This window comes from Strix uralensis, chromosome 2, assembly GCF_047716275.1.
Source record: "Strix uralensis isolate ZFMK-TIS-50842 chromosome 2, bStrUra1, whole genome shotgun sequence".
In the NCBI taxonomy this organism is placed as follows: Eukaryota; Metazoa; Chordata; class Aves; order Strigiformes; family Strigidae; genus Strix; species Strix uralensis.
Window position 1 is genome coordinate 123,222,911 of NC_133973.1, and position 19,178 is coordinate 123,242,088.

Sequence of the window (19,178 nt, forward strand, 5' to 3'; positions counted from 1 at the left end):
CATTATGTCATTTGTAATCAAAATCAATTGCAGGATGAAACCAAGTGCAGAGCTGACACATGACTGAGTAGTTAGCATAGTGCCTTGGTGGTGGCTAGTGAGCAGCAGTAGCTGGATCAAGCAGTAACGGGGAATGCGTTTCCTGTATTTTGTATTAGCCATGGTAACAGACTCCACACTGGTAAATCTTAATCGAGTTAAATTTTGATGGTTGCACTCAAAGTCTTATTATAGGCAAATCTGAAACACACCAGCTGTACAGATCTAATCATTATGTGTTAGTTCCCTTTGTTAGAAGAGGGGCCAAATCTAGAAGCCTGATAGAAGTGAGTGTGCCACAGCTCCATGCCTCCAGTCCAACCAGTAGTGAGTCTGGGCATGTATTTCCAGTAAGCATTTTCCAGCCTTTGGGAGGCTGGTCACACTTGTACAATGCCACAGGAGCAGCCAGGTTGGAGTGTTATTGAGGTCCCCTCCACTGATCTTGGGGCTGCTCTGTACATGGAGACCAGCTTCTTACCACATAACCTAGCATACTCAACATTTTGCCAGTGTGACAGACAAAATTACTAAACTACTTGCAGTGATATCACTCATAGTCCAATTTAATACAAAGAAGCTTGAATTATGCCACTGAAACTGTTACTACTGAAGTTTCTGACCATCTACCCCTTTTCTTTCGTGTTACAATCTGGGACCTGTATCTGCATTTTCCCACACCACAGTTCAGTCCATGCAGTATAACTACTCACCATTGCTACAAATGAAAGCTAAACTAAAACCAATTTAGGCAATAACAGTTGTCTAGACAATTGCTATCACAGCCGAAACAAGCTAGAATCTGTTCAGGCTAAAACAAGTCCAGAGAAATCCTGGCAGGTCAGTACAAATACTATGGACTTTTTCTAATAGCAAAAACTTGATTTACTGGGCTACACAGTGCTAAGATTTTTGACAGAGTAAAAGAATTCAAAATCTACTGCTCTGAAATTATTGATTATAATGGTATAAATTCACTTTGTATAATCATAACTCTCTATTAAGTATTTCTTCAGGAAGCTTGTTCAGTATAGCTACGTGGGAGTCACAAAATACTGTTCACAGAATCACAGAATCATCTAGGTTGGAAAGGACCTTGAAGATCATCTAGTCCAACCTTTAACCTAGCACTGACCATTCTCAACTACACCATACCCCTCACTATGTCTACCCGACTCTTAAACACCTCGAGGGATGGGGACTCCACCACCTCTCTGGGCAGCCCATTCCAACGCCTAACAACCCGTTCTGTAAAGAAATACTTCCTAATATCCAGTCTGAACCTTCCTTGGCGCAACTTGAGGCCATTCCCTCTTGTCTTATCACTCATTACTTGGTTAAAGAGACTCATCCCCAGCTCTCTGCAACCTCCTTTCAGGTAGTTGTAGAGGGCAATGAGTTCTTCCCTCAGCCTCCTCTTCTCCAAAGTAAACAACCCCAGTTCCCTCAGCTGCTCCCCCTACGACATGTGCTCCAGACCCTGCACCAGCTTCATTGCCCTTCTCTGGACACGCTCGAGTCATTCAATGTCCTTTTTGTAGTGAGGGGCCCAAAACTGAACACAGGAATCGAGGTGCAGCCTCACCAGTGCCGAGTACAGGGGTAAGATCACTTCCCTGTCCCTGCTGGCCACGCTATTTCTGATACAAGCCAGAATGCCATTGGCCTTCTTGGCCACCTGGGCACACTGCTGGCTCATGTTCAGCCGGCTGTCAATCAACACCCCCAGGTCCCTCTCTGACTGGCAGCTCTCCAGCCACTCCTCCTCAGTTGTTGTACCAAAAGTTGTTGTACCAAAAAAACCTCCCTTTGTTGTACCAAAGTGCAAGACATACTGTACAAAATAATAGGAAATATTTTTCATTTTATGTGATGTTTGTGGAGATGTTTTCTGTAGCTGGATTTAGTCAGGACTTCCTCTTGCTCTCTTGCTGATGTAGGACACAATAAGATGTCTATTTATGAGCTTTGTTGAGACTGATAACCCAGATTCTTTATTGGGGACAATTTTGTAACATTAAAAAATAGTGATTTTTCCTGCCTATTCTGAAATTGTAGAAGTGACTCAGCTGAAAATTTATTGTTAGAAGAAAGCATAGGTTAATGACATAAGTGTTTTTCATTTCCTCACTGAGATCACTAGCTGTAAGGTCCTATTCCACCTGCAACAAGGTGGCTCCTCACATTTTCATATTCATGCCTGATAAAGGGCTTGCAGAGACCTCACATAGGATTTGAGCCCAGACTGCTGTGGGTCGTGGCTCAGGGCCCATCTCAGCAGCCCATCCTGGTGTCACCCTCCAGCTCTGTCCCTACTCTGCATCGTGGGTCCCATCCTGCTGGAACTCCGACCCAGCTCTGCCCCACTCCCCATCCTCTCCCACCTGTGGTCTGCTGTAAGCCCTGGGCAAATTTGTCCTCCTACCAAAACACGAGCAGACATTTGTATCCCTGCAAATTTCTCATAATAGCTTCCCAAAGAAAGTTTCATTAGGAGTTATAAACCAAGTCCTTTGCACAGCTGCATAGTGCAGTCCAGGCTGATTTAGATCCATTGATTAGATGGATACCACCCTTAATACTTTCTCTCACAAACATAACCTTATCTGTTAAAGGTGGGTCAGTCTGGCATTATCAACAGTTTGTTTCCCACACAGCTCTTTAAATATATCTAGATCACACATGTATGTTGTGCTCTGTTAAGATTTAGCACCCAGGTAGGCAGTCCAGACTGCATACAAGCAAATTCACATTTAAAGCCTCTTTTGTTGCAGCGCTGCCAAATACTGTCATGTCACTGTTATGGAGAGGCTAATATACTCTGCGGATGAGGGGTAATAACAGCAGAAGCTTTAATGTATATGAATTGGCAGTTGCAATGAAGTCTACTCTTACTCCTACTCTATGGCTTGTCCCAGAAAGCAACTGATAGGTATATCAATGTTTCAAGTGAAAGTCAGTATTTAATAAAGCCTTTCTATTAAAAACAAGATATTATGTACCATTATAATAGTCATATCAGCTTTTTTGATAACAAGGTATAGTAAAAAATAAACAATGTTAATGGATGTGGTTGCATTAAAGGTATGGTAGAGGACCTTTTTGAATTTTGTGTTTTATTTGTGACTCTGATCCTACAATTAAATATTGCTTTTTTTTCTTTCTTTGTTTTGTTTTGTAAAAACCTGAAATAATGAGGAAGTGGCAGAAAAATTGAGGGAAAGGCTAAATTCAATTGGTTTAAATTTTTTTAGAAGTATATGCATAAATGGGTGAGAATCTTGACTGATTAGAGAGAGGAAACTGAAGTTAGACCAAAGACAGATGTTTGAAATAATCCATGAAATAAATTCTAGATTATTACTTTGCGGACCTTTAGGCTAGGACTAATTTTTACTTCACTTTAGTCATCTGAAGGTCAAATTGTCTAGATCTTCTCTATGGTCAAGGGAAATAAATTTATGCATCCAGAAGTGATTCAACCCATCCTAACATAGGCAAAAAGACAATAAAATTAGCTGAACATAATATGCAAAATGAAAGATGATGAAGATATTAATTTTCTCATGCATATCCCTGACATTTTCTAATCAATACATAGTAAAATTCACGGTTCATTTTTTAACATACTTGCCTAGGAGATAAGGGATGTTGTGAGAATGAGACCCACATCAGGGGCTATATAATATTTTAACCATCACTTCTAGTTGAGCACTGTCTGACAGGATGCCCATCAGGATACAGAATTCTCTGTTTGGTTTGCTTAAGGGAACAGATAATGAACCAAGGATTCAGAAGAGACTGTGAGCAATAGACCCAGAATATCAGCTAGAAAGGAGTGGTATGGTTTACTGCTGTATCTTCCATAAATTTGTTAGTTGCTTTTTTTCTTATCTTTAATATGAATCATTCAGCTCTCTGGACACCAAGTGTGTTGTCTAACTGGAGTTGACTTGTACAGCACAAGCTCTGTTCTCACAAGAATGGAAAGATAGAAAGACATACTGTATAGGTGTCTTGCCCCTAGCGTAACGTAGGGAAGATTTCTAGAGCTCCAATACGTATTTTGTGCTGTGCTGCATCTGATGCACTGGGAAAGCTCAATACTGACAGGTAATGAAAATACCTTTTTGGCAATGTGTCTGAGGGGTATTAGAAGGATTATGACTATGGAATCACATCAGTCTCCTGAGAGTGTTCAATTACGAATTTTGTAGTTTCACTATTTGTTTGATATGAGTTCTCAGGGTCATCCTGTATCACCCTTTTATGTATTGACAGTGTCTCTGAGTTAGTTTTTTCTGCCCAAGTCTTTAGTTAAATTACTAAAGAAGAAAGATCCCATGACCCAGCCAGTTCCTGAAATTCTTCAGTTCTTCTCTTAGCATACCCTATAGGGATCTTCTTTATAGTTAGCTCCTTGTTCTCCCTGAAGTTCTATTTCTAATCATCATGTTTGATTTAACTAATTTTCCTTTGGCATTTCTTCAAATGCTTTACTGAAGCCCAGGAAAATGTGATCTAACACATTTACATTGTCTATTAAAACATTTGCATTAGTGAAAGGAAGACAGGAAGTTCATTTATGTATTCTTTTGTTAAATTTATGCCATACTTATATTCTGTTAGCTTCAGTGTTTAGTTATCCTTACCTTCAAATTCATTTCATGCTTTGTATATTACTATGGTTGGATTAACAGGCTTTCTTTTGCCAGGATTGTTGTTCCACCATATCCAATATGGGTGTTATATTTACTAAATTCTAGTAATTCTATGTCACTCCTTTTCAACAAACTTCTTCCAACATTTGTTTACTGACTTTTCTCAGATTTTTCAGTTCATATATTTTACTCTGAATTATGCTTCAGTTTAAAAATGTTGCTAGCATTTGGTTTTATGCTCAATGTCAGTATTCCTACTGGAGTGACAAATTTTGCTTTCAAGCCATAGATAGAATATCTTAAATTTCTACCCCATGTTACACATATCATCTTTGTTTCTTCTTGCCCTCTTTTTTAATCTCTCTACATGATTGACGTTTTTCTTGATATTTAATTTTTATTTCAAGGCCTAGTTTGGTTTGAAAGCTTTCACTTTATCCCTACATTTCTTAACCTCTAAATTAGACCCTTCTTTGAATGCCTGCATTCTTCCACTTAACTTCAGGCCTCTAAATAAAATGTTAAGCCAGATTTAAAATTATTCTCTGCTTCCCATATAATCAATGGAGAGAGATAGACAGAAAGTGATTCAAACCAATAATATCTCAGCTTCTGTCTGAAGACATCTGGTTTTTTTCATTGACCGTAATAAGGAAACTGGATGACTATGTTCCTAACCTAGACAAATAGATGAAACATCTACATTTATGGGAGATTTATCTTCAGTTTAGACAGTTTTCTGTCCCTTACATATATCACCTCTGCTTTTTTGTAAAAATCAAATTATTAGTATTCTGATATGCTGAAGTACATTTCTACGATTGTATTTTTTGGTGATCCAGTTTCTTTTCACCTTTGACTCACAGAAAATTCAGATCTCCTGTCATTCAAGTACCTGAACTTTTTATTCTAGTTGACTTGTGATTGATTCCTTGATTTTGTCCAATAAAAGTCAAGATGCTATTACTCGTCAGTCAACGCAATTACATATTTTGTAGTCAGCTCTTCCTTAATATCCTTGCTACTTAGCAAAGCCTATGCCAAAATAGAAATACTTCATAACAGGGGCAATGATTACTGGTAAACACTGTGTTGACTATAACACAAAGGTTCATCTGGACCCTTCAGCTCTTAATATTATTTTTCAAGAAGCTAGGGTGAGACCCTTCTGGTGAAACACAAATGTTTAAAACCATGCTAATCACCTTTATTCTCATGTTATAGTCAAATCAAAGAAATGGACTCTTCTTATAAAGCTCTATTCATGTATTTTAAGTGTATAGTTGACACAAAAAGCCCTGAACCATAGGCTTTGAACCAAAGTTGACTTCTGAGTGAATCTAGAAGTTGACTTCTGAGTGAACCTCCCAACCAACATCATATCAACATGAAATATGACCATGGTAATATCCTCTGAAAACTATAAATAATGAACATATATTTTTGGACCCTAAGACAGATGTTTTCTAGAAAAGCAGGAACTCCTCGGATGCACCCTGGATCCTGGCCAGATCCGGGACACGCTGAGTGAAGTGAAGCCAATCTACCAGATGTTCCCGTGCCCCTTTTTTTTTCTATGATTTGTTTGTTAGACTGTATAAAAACAGGACCCTCTCACAGTGAAGATGGAGACCTCACCTACGAATGAACGCACTGTGTAGGACTTCCCAGTTGCCGGGAGCGATTCTCTGATCCTTCACTGTGATGGAGCTCCCCAGCTGAAGCACAGATCTGGATGATGGTAAAGTATTAGGGCAATTGGTGATGTATCTTTCTTAATCACTATAGTTAACTTTATGTAGTAATGATCAGGTGCATTACCTTGCTTATTCTTTCTGCTTCTTTAAACTAAAGTAAAATAAGCTTCTTTTTAACTTGGTGTCTGTGTCCTTTCTGTTGACCCTGTCAATTGACAAAACAGTACTTCAAGGTGAGATGAATCACATTCTTGGTATGTATATCTTTCAAATGGAGAGATCCAACTTTAAGGGAAATAATTTCCCTTCTGAAGATGACTTTCATAGCTTTTATTTCTCTAAAAGCATTTCAAATTATATGTTCAGAATCTACCCAGGGATCTCAGTCAAATACTCAGCTGCACATAATTTTGATCCAGATAAATTGCTTTTCCTTTTAAGTGACTTTTTTGTTTTTATTCTGTGACATCATAATGCTTAAGGCTAGTTGATCTTCCCTTTCTTTCTTCTCACCTCTGCCTAGAATGTGCACACATCAGTAGTTGTGTTCCACTCACACTTGTTGCTCTGTCATGTTATTGCTAACTCTGTCCTTGGATTCTTGTTCTGAGATACTATCCAATATATTTGGAAGCCTTCAGCATTTAAATATTTGGTGTCTCTGTTTGTAGTCAAAAATTAAAGATGAGTTGAGTTAAAAAAATCAGAGTTAAAATTCAGGAATATTCTGCAAAAGAAAAAAAATAATAAAGATTGTTGTGAAAGTATAAAATAAATAATATCAAATAACAAAAAGTAAGAAAAGTGACATATTTGCTTGTAAGCAATTGTTTTCAATAAGTGAATCTCCATTGTACATATGTTTTCAAACTATGCTTGAGGACATAAAAAACTGATGATGCAGAAAGATTCAGGAAGCCTCTGTGGTCAATAATGCTCTTGGACAAATAATGTAAAGGTGTGGGAAAAGACATAAATAAGCCAAATCCTTGCTGTTGTTGATAACAGGGAAGGGAAGGAGGAAAGTCAGATCTCTGGAGAGGGATTACTGGATTCCCCCTCTTTCAGTTTTCTGTCTTTTCTCACATAGCTTTTGTTACTACAAAGCAATGAAACAGCCCAGACCAAACAATATTATATAAGTAATAAATTCAGATTTACAGATAGGTAAATGGCAGTTTTTACCTGTGTTTGTTACATCAGTTGGCTTTAGGATTCGTATTTCTTCTGCAGACGTGTTTGGTAAATAAAAAGTTGACAAAATCCACCAGTTAAATATTCCAAAGTGAGATATCAGGAAACTCTAACTTAGCTTCTAGGTCTATCTCCTCTGCTCTGACAGGGCCTGGTGTCTCTGCCAAGTGCAGTGAGACCACGTATGGAGTGGCAGGTGCTCAGCAGGTAGGTTCTCCTCCTGGGATGGGGACCAAGTTGCACAGCCTCTGGCATGGCACTGGGGAATGGAGGGAAAGAGCCTTTTTCCTTGTCCTTAACTTTGGCAGCCCCTATGGCTTGTGGGGGAAATATTACCTGTGACAGTCAGTAGAGACTACACCTACACTGCTAAGCTGATAGGGACAGGACTCCAGCAGTGGTGGGGGACTGACTGTCCAATTCAGTTTTCAGCCCATTCCCCGTGTCAGTTAGCACCCTGCAGGTAATGCCTCCGCACACATCCAGGCACCCCAGTTGACGGCATCAGTGAACAGTGCCTGTTCTGCATCAGGGAGGGCAAGAAAGCTTGGCCGCAGGAGGGCATGAGGCACACCAACCTTTTCAGGACCAGTATGTGATCCTCTTTATTTACCTGAGGAGGTGTCACCAAGGGGCTGTCATCACCTTCTGCCTGTGGTTGCATAAAGTTTACCTACATGACACACAATGTAGATTTCTGTAGTAAGGCCTGTGCTGCCTCAACTGCATTGGTACCAATGTCATGATTTAAAGATGTAGATGTGCCTCAGACTCGAGGCAATACATTCAACTTTGTCATTGAATGTATTCTCTCAAGGAAATTCTCGGAACAACTATTGGCTTTAGCTACTGCTTGGGAAGGATCAGTGCCTAGGCTTTCATTAAAGCACACATAATTTTCAGAATATTCTCCTGTCCTAGCTGTGTTTCCTCATTCCCATAGACCTGTGTCTTCCGGGTATTTGTTCAGTCTCCATAAGAATATTTCTGCCAGGCATGGAAGTGGGTACGTGACTGTTGCGGCAAAATGCAAATATTTTCCAGTAGTCTTTGCTCAACAACAGAGCCTCAAGCAGATACTAATAATTGAATCACTCTGCTAAATAAATTGTAAGTACATGAGTCATGCATCATTTTAATGCTCTTAAGAAAGAATTAACTTCAAGAAAACTGATATGGATTACTGAGTCAAAATAATTTTCCAACAATACAACTTAGGTTAAATTCTCCTTTCCTGAAATGCCTGCTGGGAGGAATTGAGACATATTAGCACATTCTGCTTAATTCCACAACTGGAGTACAGTAGCAATGATTGCACTGAAGATTTTTTCCTAGAAAACTCTCCAGAGAAATTAACTAAATCTGTTTCTTTTATTGCCATGGGGACAAGATGCTATAGGATGATAAAAATCCTGTTGCACTTTCCATATTATTCTTTGTTTAACAGCAAACATAATGTTTTTGTCTTTTCTTTTCATTATGCTTCTTGTACCAATAACAAACACTGTTATCTTTAATTGACCAGATTGAGTGTCCTATAAATTGCTTGTGAGCAGAACACATTCTTGTCCATGTTTGCCATTTCTGTGCTAATGATTCAGTAGTTAACATGACAGCCAGCTGGTTTTGGCACTATCTTTATTACTAAAAGTTAAAATGCAGAATTATTTGTACAGCTGCACCAAAAAGTGAAATGTCTCTTCTGACAGGATTTATCTCACTGTTATAAAAGTCTTTTTATGGCCAATGGAGAAACAGGGGAAACTCTCTGAGTTGGTTCAGCCCATCCTAAAGGAGTTATTTCAGGCAGTTTGAGTAAATTATGTTCCCTTGAGAGTAATGGGAGCTACACTACTAACAACTGGATCCCTGACTTTACACAGAATTGTTTTAAGTGAACCCCATCCTTAATATGCTGGGGTTTTAGTACTAATGAAGGGCATGGCTGCAATGATTTTTTTCCAGTCCTCTAAAGCAGTTTACCTGCATGTACAAAGAAGTCCCTTCATGTCCTTCCTCCTTCAGGCTCTGCTAGTGCAGTGGAGGAATCTCCTCCCTCTAATCCATTTACCTGTAAATTGTCTCCTCTCCAATGTCAACTGTGCATCCAGCAATCTTATTAATATTTTTAAAGAAAGGTTTAGGACAGACAGAGCAAGCCAAGGAATGTAAGCAGCTATTTTAGTTTTCCAGCTCTCCTTGTTCTCCATCTGCCTTTGGGCATACAGGTTGTGTTTAAATTTTCCTCATTATCTGTGACAGATGAAATCACAAGTACTGCTTTGAGTGTTGGTCTTCCCCTGCTCTGATCAATGTGATTATTTCATTCTGGAAGTTACAAGGCAGTTTTTGTCAAAGATAGTTGTTTGCATTTCCTCTTAGAACTGTGTTTGAATCTTTTTGTGTGTGTGATTATTCATGCATTATGATCCTTTTACAGTAAGATGATGTACCAGTAACGCAATGTATCACATAATTCTCCTGAGACCTTCTCTGAGTGAGTCTGAGGTACAAACGAATAGTCCAAAGGAAAGCATATTTAACATCCTCACAAAATAGACACTCGGAGATAAGAAAAGTAGTGTGAAAAGGCAAGAACTTCAAGAGTTAATGAACAAAGAGGAGGGAAGAAAACTTCTTGGTAGGAAAATAAAAGATGCCATACTTAATAAAGCAAGACTTATCTCTGCCCATGCTCCATCTCAAGACTATGTCCTGTAGACTGATGGAAAGCAGTACAAAACCAGGGTACATCTTCTGTGACTGTCCTCTCCCACCATTTGACAAGCTCTGACTAATCATGGAATAGTTTGGGTTGGAAGGGACTTTTAAACTTTATCTAGTCCAACCCCCCCACAATAAGCAGGGACATCTTCAACTAGATCAGGTTGCTCAGAGCCCCGTTCAGCCTGACCTTGAATGGTTCCAGGGATGGGGGTTCAACTACCTTCCTGGGGAACCTGTTCCACTGTTTCACCACCCTCATTGTAAAAAATGTCTTCCTTATATCTAGTCTGAATCTATCCTCTTTTAGCTTAAAATGTTACCCCTTGTCCTATCACAACAGGCCCTACTAAAAAGTTTGTCTCCATCTTTCTTATAAACCTCCTTTAAGTATTGAAAGGCCACAACAAGGTCTCCCCAGAGCCTTCTCTTCTCCAGTCTGAACAACCCCAACTCTCTCAGCCTGTCTTCATAAGGGAGGTGTTTCAGCCCCCTGATCATCTTCATGGTCTCCTCTGGACTTGCTCAAGCAGGTCCATGTCCTTCTTATGTTGGGGGCCCCCAGAGCTGGACACGGTGCTCCAGGTGAGATCTCACAAGAGCAGAGCAGAGGGGAAGAATCCCCTCCCTCGACCTGCTGGCCACACTTCTGCTGATGCAGCCCAGGACACGGTTGGCTTTCTGGGCTATAAGCACACATTGCCAGCTCATGTCCAGCATTTCATCCACCAGTACCCCCAAGCCCTTCTTCGCAGGGCTGGTCTCAATCCACTCATCTCCCATCCTGTACTGATACAGGTGGTTGCCCTGACCCAGGTGCAGGAAAGACAGCCTGTGAGAGAGAATCATCTGAGCTTCATATCTTATTCTTTCATCATAATTACCCATCTACATGCCTGTGTTTACATTCACTTCATTGCTCTGTATATGAAGTAGGTTCATAGGTAAACAGCATGGATGGATGCATGTACCATCTGTGGCACCACTGCAAGTTTAACAGCTAGGTCTCTCCATTTCTGTGCACCTAGCTGAACATTAGGTGCTCTTTTATATACTGTGTTTTAAGGAAAAAAAAAAAAATTAAAATTACTTTTCCTGTTAAATGCAAAATATGTTTTACAAGCAATAGGATTTCATGCATTAATTCTAATAATGTTTAAAAAAAAATAAAAATGTGTAAAACCAGAAATCAAAACTTGTCAAATTCAGGAGAAAGACTAACCTCAAATATTTTCAGTGCTTTTGGCACTCAACACCCTCTGATTTTAATGTGGCTTAAAAATTTGTTGCAAATAAGCTCTTTCCCTTTATTTGTCAGCTTTGGGCAGGAAACTGTTTTGTAAACATCTGAGGTAATATGTGGTGTAGAAGTCTGGAAGAGATATAATATAATCCAGGAAATTTTGAGCATATTTGACTAGTAAATTTTCCAAAGGAAAGAGAAACTTTATTGGTGGAGGAAAGAAAAACAAGGAGTTGCCAAGCATATTACACTTGAGAAATAATGAAAAATTCTCTATTAACAATCCAATAGTCTTGTATGATTACTTTTAACACATATTTAGTGACTAATTCATATTACATGGAATTTTTAAAAGTGGGTAGCAATTTATTTCATTATCTGCCCAACTATGATTTTTATTAAAATTTAATCATATTTGAGCCATTATTGCAACAACAAAACTTAGGGGAATTTTTTCACTCTTCCATCTGTGAAATTCCTACCAACATGAAAGGGAATTCAGATCAGATTCTCACTCAGTTTACGTAAAATGATCACTCTTTCATGTCAATTAAACTTTTCTTAATTTTACCCCACAATAACGTGTGAATATGTTCTCAAATATTCATTTAAGGAGAAAAGTCCTTTCTTTGCAGGACTCGGGAACAAACAATACATACTTGTTTTCAGAATAAATTAACTACGAAAGTAATTGCTAGATGTCTTATTAGAAGTTAGTTTCAGATGTGTTGGGATGAACTGTTCTTTGAACGAAGCATTTTTTTCCTCACCTTTACATTTTTCCAGAATATAAAGGAAGACACACCTGTTTCTTGCAGGATTTTGGCATGTCAAAAGAATGAGGTTTTTCAGATTAAAACAGAAAAAAATCAAGTTTTTAAATGATGGTCTCTCCTTTCACTCCATGTCTTCAACTAACAATAATAGCTGGACAAAAAAAAAGTATCCCCTTTGTTCTTTTTCCATATAGTGTGAATAGAATGATAATACCTCTCTCTATTTTGTTGCATTTTTAATTGCTTCACAAATATTGTTTGTGTTCTCAGGTAGAATGAAGAAAAAATATATGGCATAGATGTTGGAGGAATGAACTAATGATTCATTTTACACAGCATCCCAGCTCTAACAGAACAAAATTTGAATGCTGTAAACACAAATTCCCGCAGTGTAGCTCCTTTGAGAATACCAGTGTCTGAAAGGATATTCCTGTGTCACCTGAGGCAATTCCAACCCTGTATTTTTCATTGCAAGTCCAAAGATCAGTGACCACTTCAAGAAACACTAAAATATGAAAGAATTATGCTAAAGATATTAAAAAATCACAGCCTATTCCGTGTGGCATTTTGATATTTTTAATACTATTTAAACCGAATCTGATTACTACTTTTTATGTTGTAGGTATCCATCTGCTAAATAGCATAGATAAAAGAAGCTCTATTATTAAGTAGATGAATTTTCATGCTAGCAAACTTTGGGTGTGAAAGAGAAGCAGATGGCTTCAGAATCAAATACGAGATAATTTATTTAGAGTTTAATTACAGGTGTGTCAAGTAATAATCTCTATAGGGAAAGATAGTTGGCATATTTGGGGCTGAGAAGCTATTATTAAGAGACATGGGAAATAAAAAATTCCCTAGTTATCTCTGGAAGAAAGCAAAAGACAAATTTTGAGCTGTGGACAGTAGCTAGATTAGCGGCTGGGAGGGAGATCATGATGTGCCATAATTGTGTGTGTGTTGATGCTGTGGGTTTTGGTATTCAGCACAGCCATGTGATTTAGTTTACAGTTCATCTTTGAAAGACACTGTGTAAATCTCCCTTAGTTTGTCCTACATTGCTACCGAGAGAGAATATGGTATGCTGGATGAGGTGTGTTCCTCTGCAAGAAGTTCATGTATGATCTGGAGATTATAATGGTTTTATGATGAGGTGTTTACTGTAAGGACAGAGGAGATGCACCGAAAAGCTTTATGTGTCTTGTAAATGCATGATCTAGGGAAAAATCAGTTATTATGAATTACACAGCTGCTTATTACTTCATTCCTCAAACTCTGTGACAACCCAACTTTATTCTGTTGACATTCACCTGAACTACTTCTCATAGCTTTGGAAACAGTTTACTGGGTCTTTAGCATGTGAAACATTATCCTAATGGATTTTGGAGAGAAAAGACTGTGATCAAGTCTTATAAAACTGTAGTGAAGAAACATGCTGATAAGTGAGACCTTTGTGGGTGCAGGGCTTCTTGGAGGAGACAGGGCTCTAAGATGGTTATCAGGACTTCTGAGCAGGTGAGCAGCTCCACTGGAGATACTACGTCCTTGTGACTTTTGTACAATCTGAAAGGAAAAAAGCCATGTGATTCAGAAGTACAGGCCATTCGAAGAATATATATTTTTGTCAGTGGTGGAGGTACCAGAAATTTTGAACTAAATCATGATGTCTTGCACTGTCTTGTGTGTTTCCCTACCTCCTCCAGCTCTCTTTGGCAAAGGGCTGTCTCAGAAAGCAGGGCCAGTGCATGAGGTATGTACAGTGAGGATAAGATAAAGAAGTGAGTGGCTGTTACATGTGCACCAATAACTCCCAAATGTCTCCAATGCATCTGATGGCCACATATGTATGTTTTTACAGGGGGAAAGTTAGCATACTATATACTAACAGAACTCTTCAAAGTAAAGAAATGATTGATTGCACAAATGATGCTATGGCATCTTGGCTGAATATCTTAGTTGGGGCTTCCATGTCAAATTGTCAAAGCTGTAAGCTTTTTCCAGTCCACACCAAAAGGAATTCCAGAAAGGTCTGGACACTCTTTAAATGGCAAAGCTCCCTATCTCTTCCTAACACTTAGTCCAAAACATTGCAGTCAGGTTCATATAACATTAACACATAATCTATTAACAATATGGCTTAGGGAATATCTAAGTCAAATGCTTAAGCAGTTATTAAGAGATGGGATGACCAACTGCACATAAGAAAGCATTTTCTGTGGATTTGTGTTCTGTCCTACAAAACGAAGAAACTATAGTAAATCTGCTTGAGGTTAAATGACCATCACCTTAACTACTACCTCAGAGATCTGGAAGCTTGTTAATACCCTTTATAACAGAATAAGAATTGCACAAGTTTAGGTCCTTGACCATTACAATCTGTGCATGGGAGGAGAGAGGGGGGAAAACATTTTACTGATCATTTCCCTTCAGAAGGAAAGGTGAGATCATGCCCACATTTCAGTTTCTTCGATGGTCTGGTGTGTTGGGACAGTGACATAGTCTGAATCTAGTAGGGGCCAGGATGGTCATCTGCCTGGGCTCCTGCAAAGCATTTGACACTCTCCCACATGACATCCTTGTCTCTAAATTGGAGAGACATGGATTTGACTGATGGACCACTCGGTGGATAAGAAATCGCCTGCATGGTCGCACTCAAAGAGGATCAATGTCCAAGTGGAGGGGAGTGGTGAATGGCATTCCTCAGAGGTCAGTGTGGGGACCGGTGCTGTTTAACATCATTGTTGGCGACATGGACAGTGGGATTGAGTGCACCCTCAGCAAGTTTGCTGATGACACCAAGCTGTGTGGTGCGGTCAACACGCTGGAGGGAAGGGATGTGCCATCCAGAGGGACCTGGACAGGCTTCAGAGGTGGGCCCGTGTGAACCTTGAATTTCAACAAGACCAAGTGCAAGGTCCTGCACATGGTTCGGGGCAATCCCAAGCACAAATACAGGCTGGGCAATGAGTGGATTGAGAGCAGCCCTGTGGAGGAGGACTTGGGAGTGTTGGTTGACAAGAAGATCAACATGACCCAGCAATGAAAGCCAATCACATCCTGGGCTGCGTCAAGAGAAGTGTGGCCAGCAGGTCAAGGGAGGTGATTCTCGCACTCTACTCTGCTCTCGTTAGACCCCACCTGGAGTACTGTGTCCAGCTCTGGGGCCCTCAACATAAGGAGGACATGGACCTCCTCAAGCAAGTCCAGAGAAGGGCCACAAGGATGATCTGGAGCTGGAGCACCTCTCTAATGAGGACAAGCAGACAGAGTTGGGGTTGCTCAGACTGCAGAAGAGAAGGCTCCAGGGAGATCTTATAGTGGCCTTCCAGTACTTAAAGTGGGCTACAGATGGGGAGGGACTCTTTACCAGGGAGTGTAATGATAGGATGAGGGGTAATGGTTTTAAACTGAAAGAGGGTAGATTTAGATTAGATATAAGGAAGAAATTCTTTCCTGTGATGGTGGTGAGACAGTGGAACAGGCTGCCCAGAGAAGCTGTGGCTGCCCCCTCCCTGGAAATGTTCAAGACCAGGTTGGACGGGACTTTGAGCAACCTGATCTAGTGCAAGGTGTCCCTGCCCATGGCAGGGGGGTTGAAGCTAGATGATCTTTAAGGTCCCTTCCAACCCAAACAATTCTATGATTCTGTGATAAAGAGGAAACAGTGAATTAATTGTGTCTCACAACCACAGTGCTTCCTGCCTAACCTATTGCTCAGGGCTGTGTTTAAATTCAGAGAATGGCCCAGATATATTGCCACTTATGAAATAAGGGCTTATCTGTAGGGTGGCAAAATTTCACAATTTTGTATTCCAGTTTAATTCCTGCAAACCTCAACATTCTTGGGCATTGGATTCTGGCCTACTTCTTGTTCACTGACGGATGATATAACACCAGTGGACTGCAATCACTTTGTGACTATGACTTCTTAAGAAGCTAGTGTCAGACACTGCTGAGAGGAAATGACATGCAACTTACGAAACTTGTTTATACACTAAACACAAGTGCGGAAGTGATTTCAGCTTTATTGTTGTTGATAATACTCAAGGAGAGGATATACAGACATCAAAAGAATATCTGAATTCCTCTTTAATTAAAATCAGCCATTGAGGCTATCTCTATGTGCCATCTCTCAGTTTGCAATGGAACATGGACAAAATGTTCAGATGAAGTAAAAAAATGACTAACATAATTATTAGCAGCAGCTCTATTATTATAAAACTAGGATGAAGAGATCCCACTGATGAATGGAAATATATGGACATACAGGCAAAATTGTGGAATTCAAGTCAATACCTGTTTCAGGCTCAATCTCAATACTCTCAAAATACTGTCTTGCAGAGATAGATTGAAAGTGTTTCATTTTCAGGAAATATTCTCGAGCTTCTCTTTTAATAGCAGACTTTTCTTTTTTTTTTCCATGTGGCAAATCTGCTTGCTTACCTCTCCCAACCACTTCTTTGCTATTGTCTATCTGTTATCTAGGAAAGACTGGACCATATAAAGATATAAAGGGCTTGTGTCTTTTTCTGTTCAGTTATTTTTCCTCAAGTCCAGAACCTGCTTGTATCTATCTCCTGCTTGAATTCATCTCCCAATCCCACTAGAGTGGAAAAAAACCAGCAGCTTCTTCCATGTCTGGGAATGTCCAAGACCTTCATACCCCATCCTGCTTCTTTGGCACAGGCAGGTCAGAGAGGGAGAGTTTAGAAACAATATGAGAGAAGAGGAGGTGAGAAAGATGACATCTACAGATCCTTCTATAAATTTAGAAAGTGAAAACATAGTGTGTGTATCTTTAGTTAGTTCAAGCTTCCTTTGACTTAATTTGCCGTTGTTTGTACAGATAATGACAATTGCTCATATGACTACATTAAGTATCCTTCCACTTCTTTCCATAAGTCAAAACTGCCAAATAGAACTGACATGACATTTCTGGATGGAATTTCAACCATATAAAAATAAGAAATGGCAAAATTCCCAGCTAGAATTTTGACAAATGTGCTAAAAAGCCTGGCACTTGGGCTAGACCCCACAGGATAGCATGAATTACAGTCAGAGGACAAACAGTTCTGTGGTGGAGGAGTATTAGCCTGGATGTTGGCAGGCTTTCAGTGAAATGCTCTGTTCTACTGCAGGGGTCTTCCTGGGAAAGCACCCACTCTTGTCCCTGAGTGCAGTGGTTAAGGCACTCACCAGTGATATGGGACATATGAGTCTGAGTGCTGATGAGCTGAGGGAAGAAATGATCAGTATTCCTGAATCCATCCTGTCTGCTTTGCTGCTGTATAAACTGGCAAGAGTCACTGCCACAGTCTGCGCCGACTCCAATCCAGCTGGAGGGCAACGGCAACTTCAGGGCATAGAGGGAAGCAGCCTCACAGGGCAGATGGGAAGATCAGCATCTCATTGGGGTTACCTATGGAGCCAAGGCAAGAAACAGGCACCTGACCTGCTGAGCCTTGTCAAGAATTAAGTGTTTCTGGGCACCCCTGAAGCAGAACTCATGAACTAGTGGACCTATAGGTAAGGCAAAAGTGCTATGTGAGGACATCTCTTCAGTTCAGCTTACCTCATTTAAATCAGACCTGTGTCTTTACCAATAAATCTTCACCATGTCCACTGACAAGGTAATTTTCAAGATTTTTGGACCTCTATTAAAACCACAACATGGCTCCTGTTTGCATCCTGTAACGCCTAAACCCAGGACTGAGTACCTGTGTTAGTTTGAACCCTAAAAGCTGCTGATATCTTTGGGGTCAGCACAAGAGGGCAAGTCCTCTCTTGGATCTGCATGCAAGAAAAAGCACACTTGCTCACACATCTCAGATGTGAATTTTCCCCACTCATACTGCCAAATGCATTCACAAGGGAAAACCCACCTCTCCCCCTGCCAGCACTCACCAGCCACTCCATAAATGTCAGCTCAAGCACGGAGGCAACAGACTCTGGAAGGAGAAGCCAACAGCTATGAAGGAGCTGTAACATGCCTGTCAGCAGCCAGGCAAAAGTCAGTGAGAAATAAGAGCTTCCTAAACATTAAAAAGAGCTTGCTAAAATGTTTGCTAACTGGTTGTGCTGCATCTCACCACTCTGACTGCTTCACCCCAGATTGCCTGGACACAGCAAGCAGGGTGTTTATAAAACATTTTGCTGAAAGCAGAGGATAAGTGCCATATGCTAACTGCTGCTGCTAGGTGCAGAGATACAAATACAGTATTTAAAATGGCCCCGCTTTGTGTCTGAATTTCTTTGTGGAAATGCAGACACCATAATCTACGAATGAAATTTGGGGTGCTGTTCCATGACCAGCAAGAGATAATATTTTACCTTGCTGCTGCCAAAAAGAGAGGTCCTAACATTGTGCCTGGCTGCCTCCCTGCACCTCCGTTCCCATCTGTGATATCTCACCCCTCCTTCATGATGGCTCAGGTGCTCTTCTCACCTCTTAGGGAGCCAGTGCAGTTGCTAACCTGAGCAGAAAACTATCATTGGTGGGGTTGAGCTGTTTTCTTGTAGCTTCAGCCCTCTGGATCAGTTGACTGAGGACACACTTGATATCAGAAGGAGTGATGCCCAGGACAGGAGGAGCAGGAGCACCCCAATACAGCAGCAGTGAGCTATTGGCAAAGCTGCCCTCATCCAGCTGCAGCCTGAGACATAAACATCTGTGCCACTTAATGCAGTGGTTCAAGGACCTGAGCTTTGACCTGGGTCATGCATGCAGTGTGACCCTACTCCAGCCGGGAAGTTCAACTCCAGTTTCCTTTGGAAGGAGGCCATGTCTTTTCCCCAGGCCACCTCACAGACTGCAGAGCTCAGCTGCTCTGGTGCTAGGGTTGTT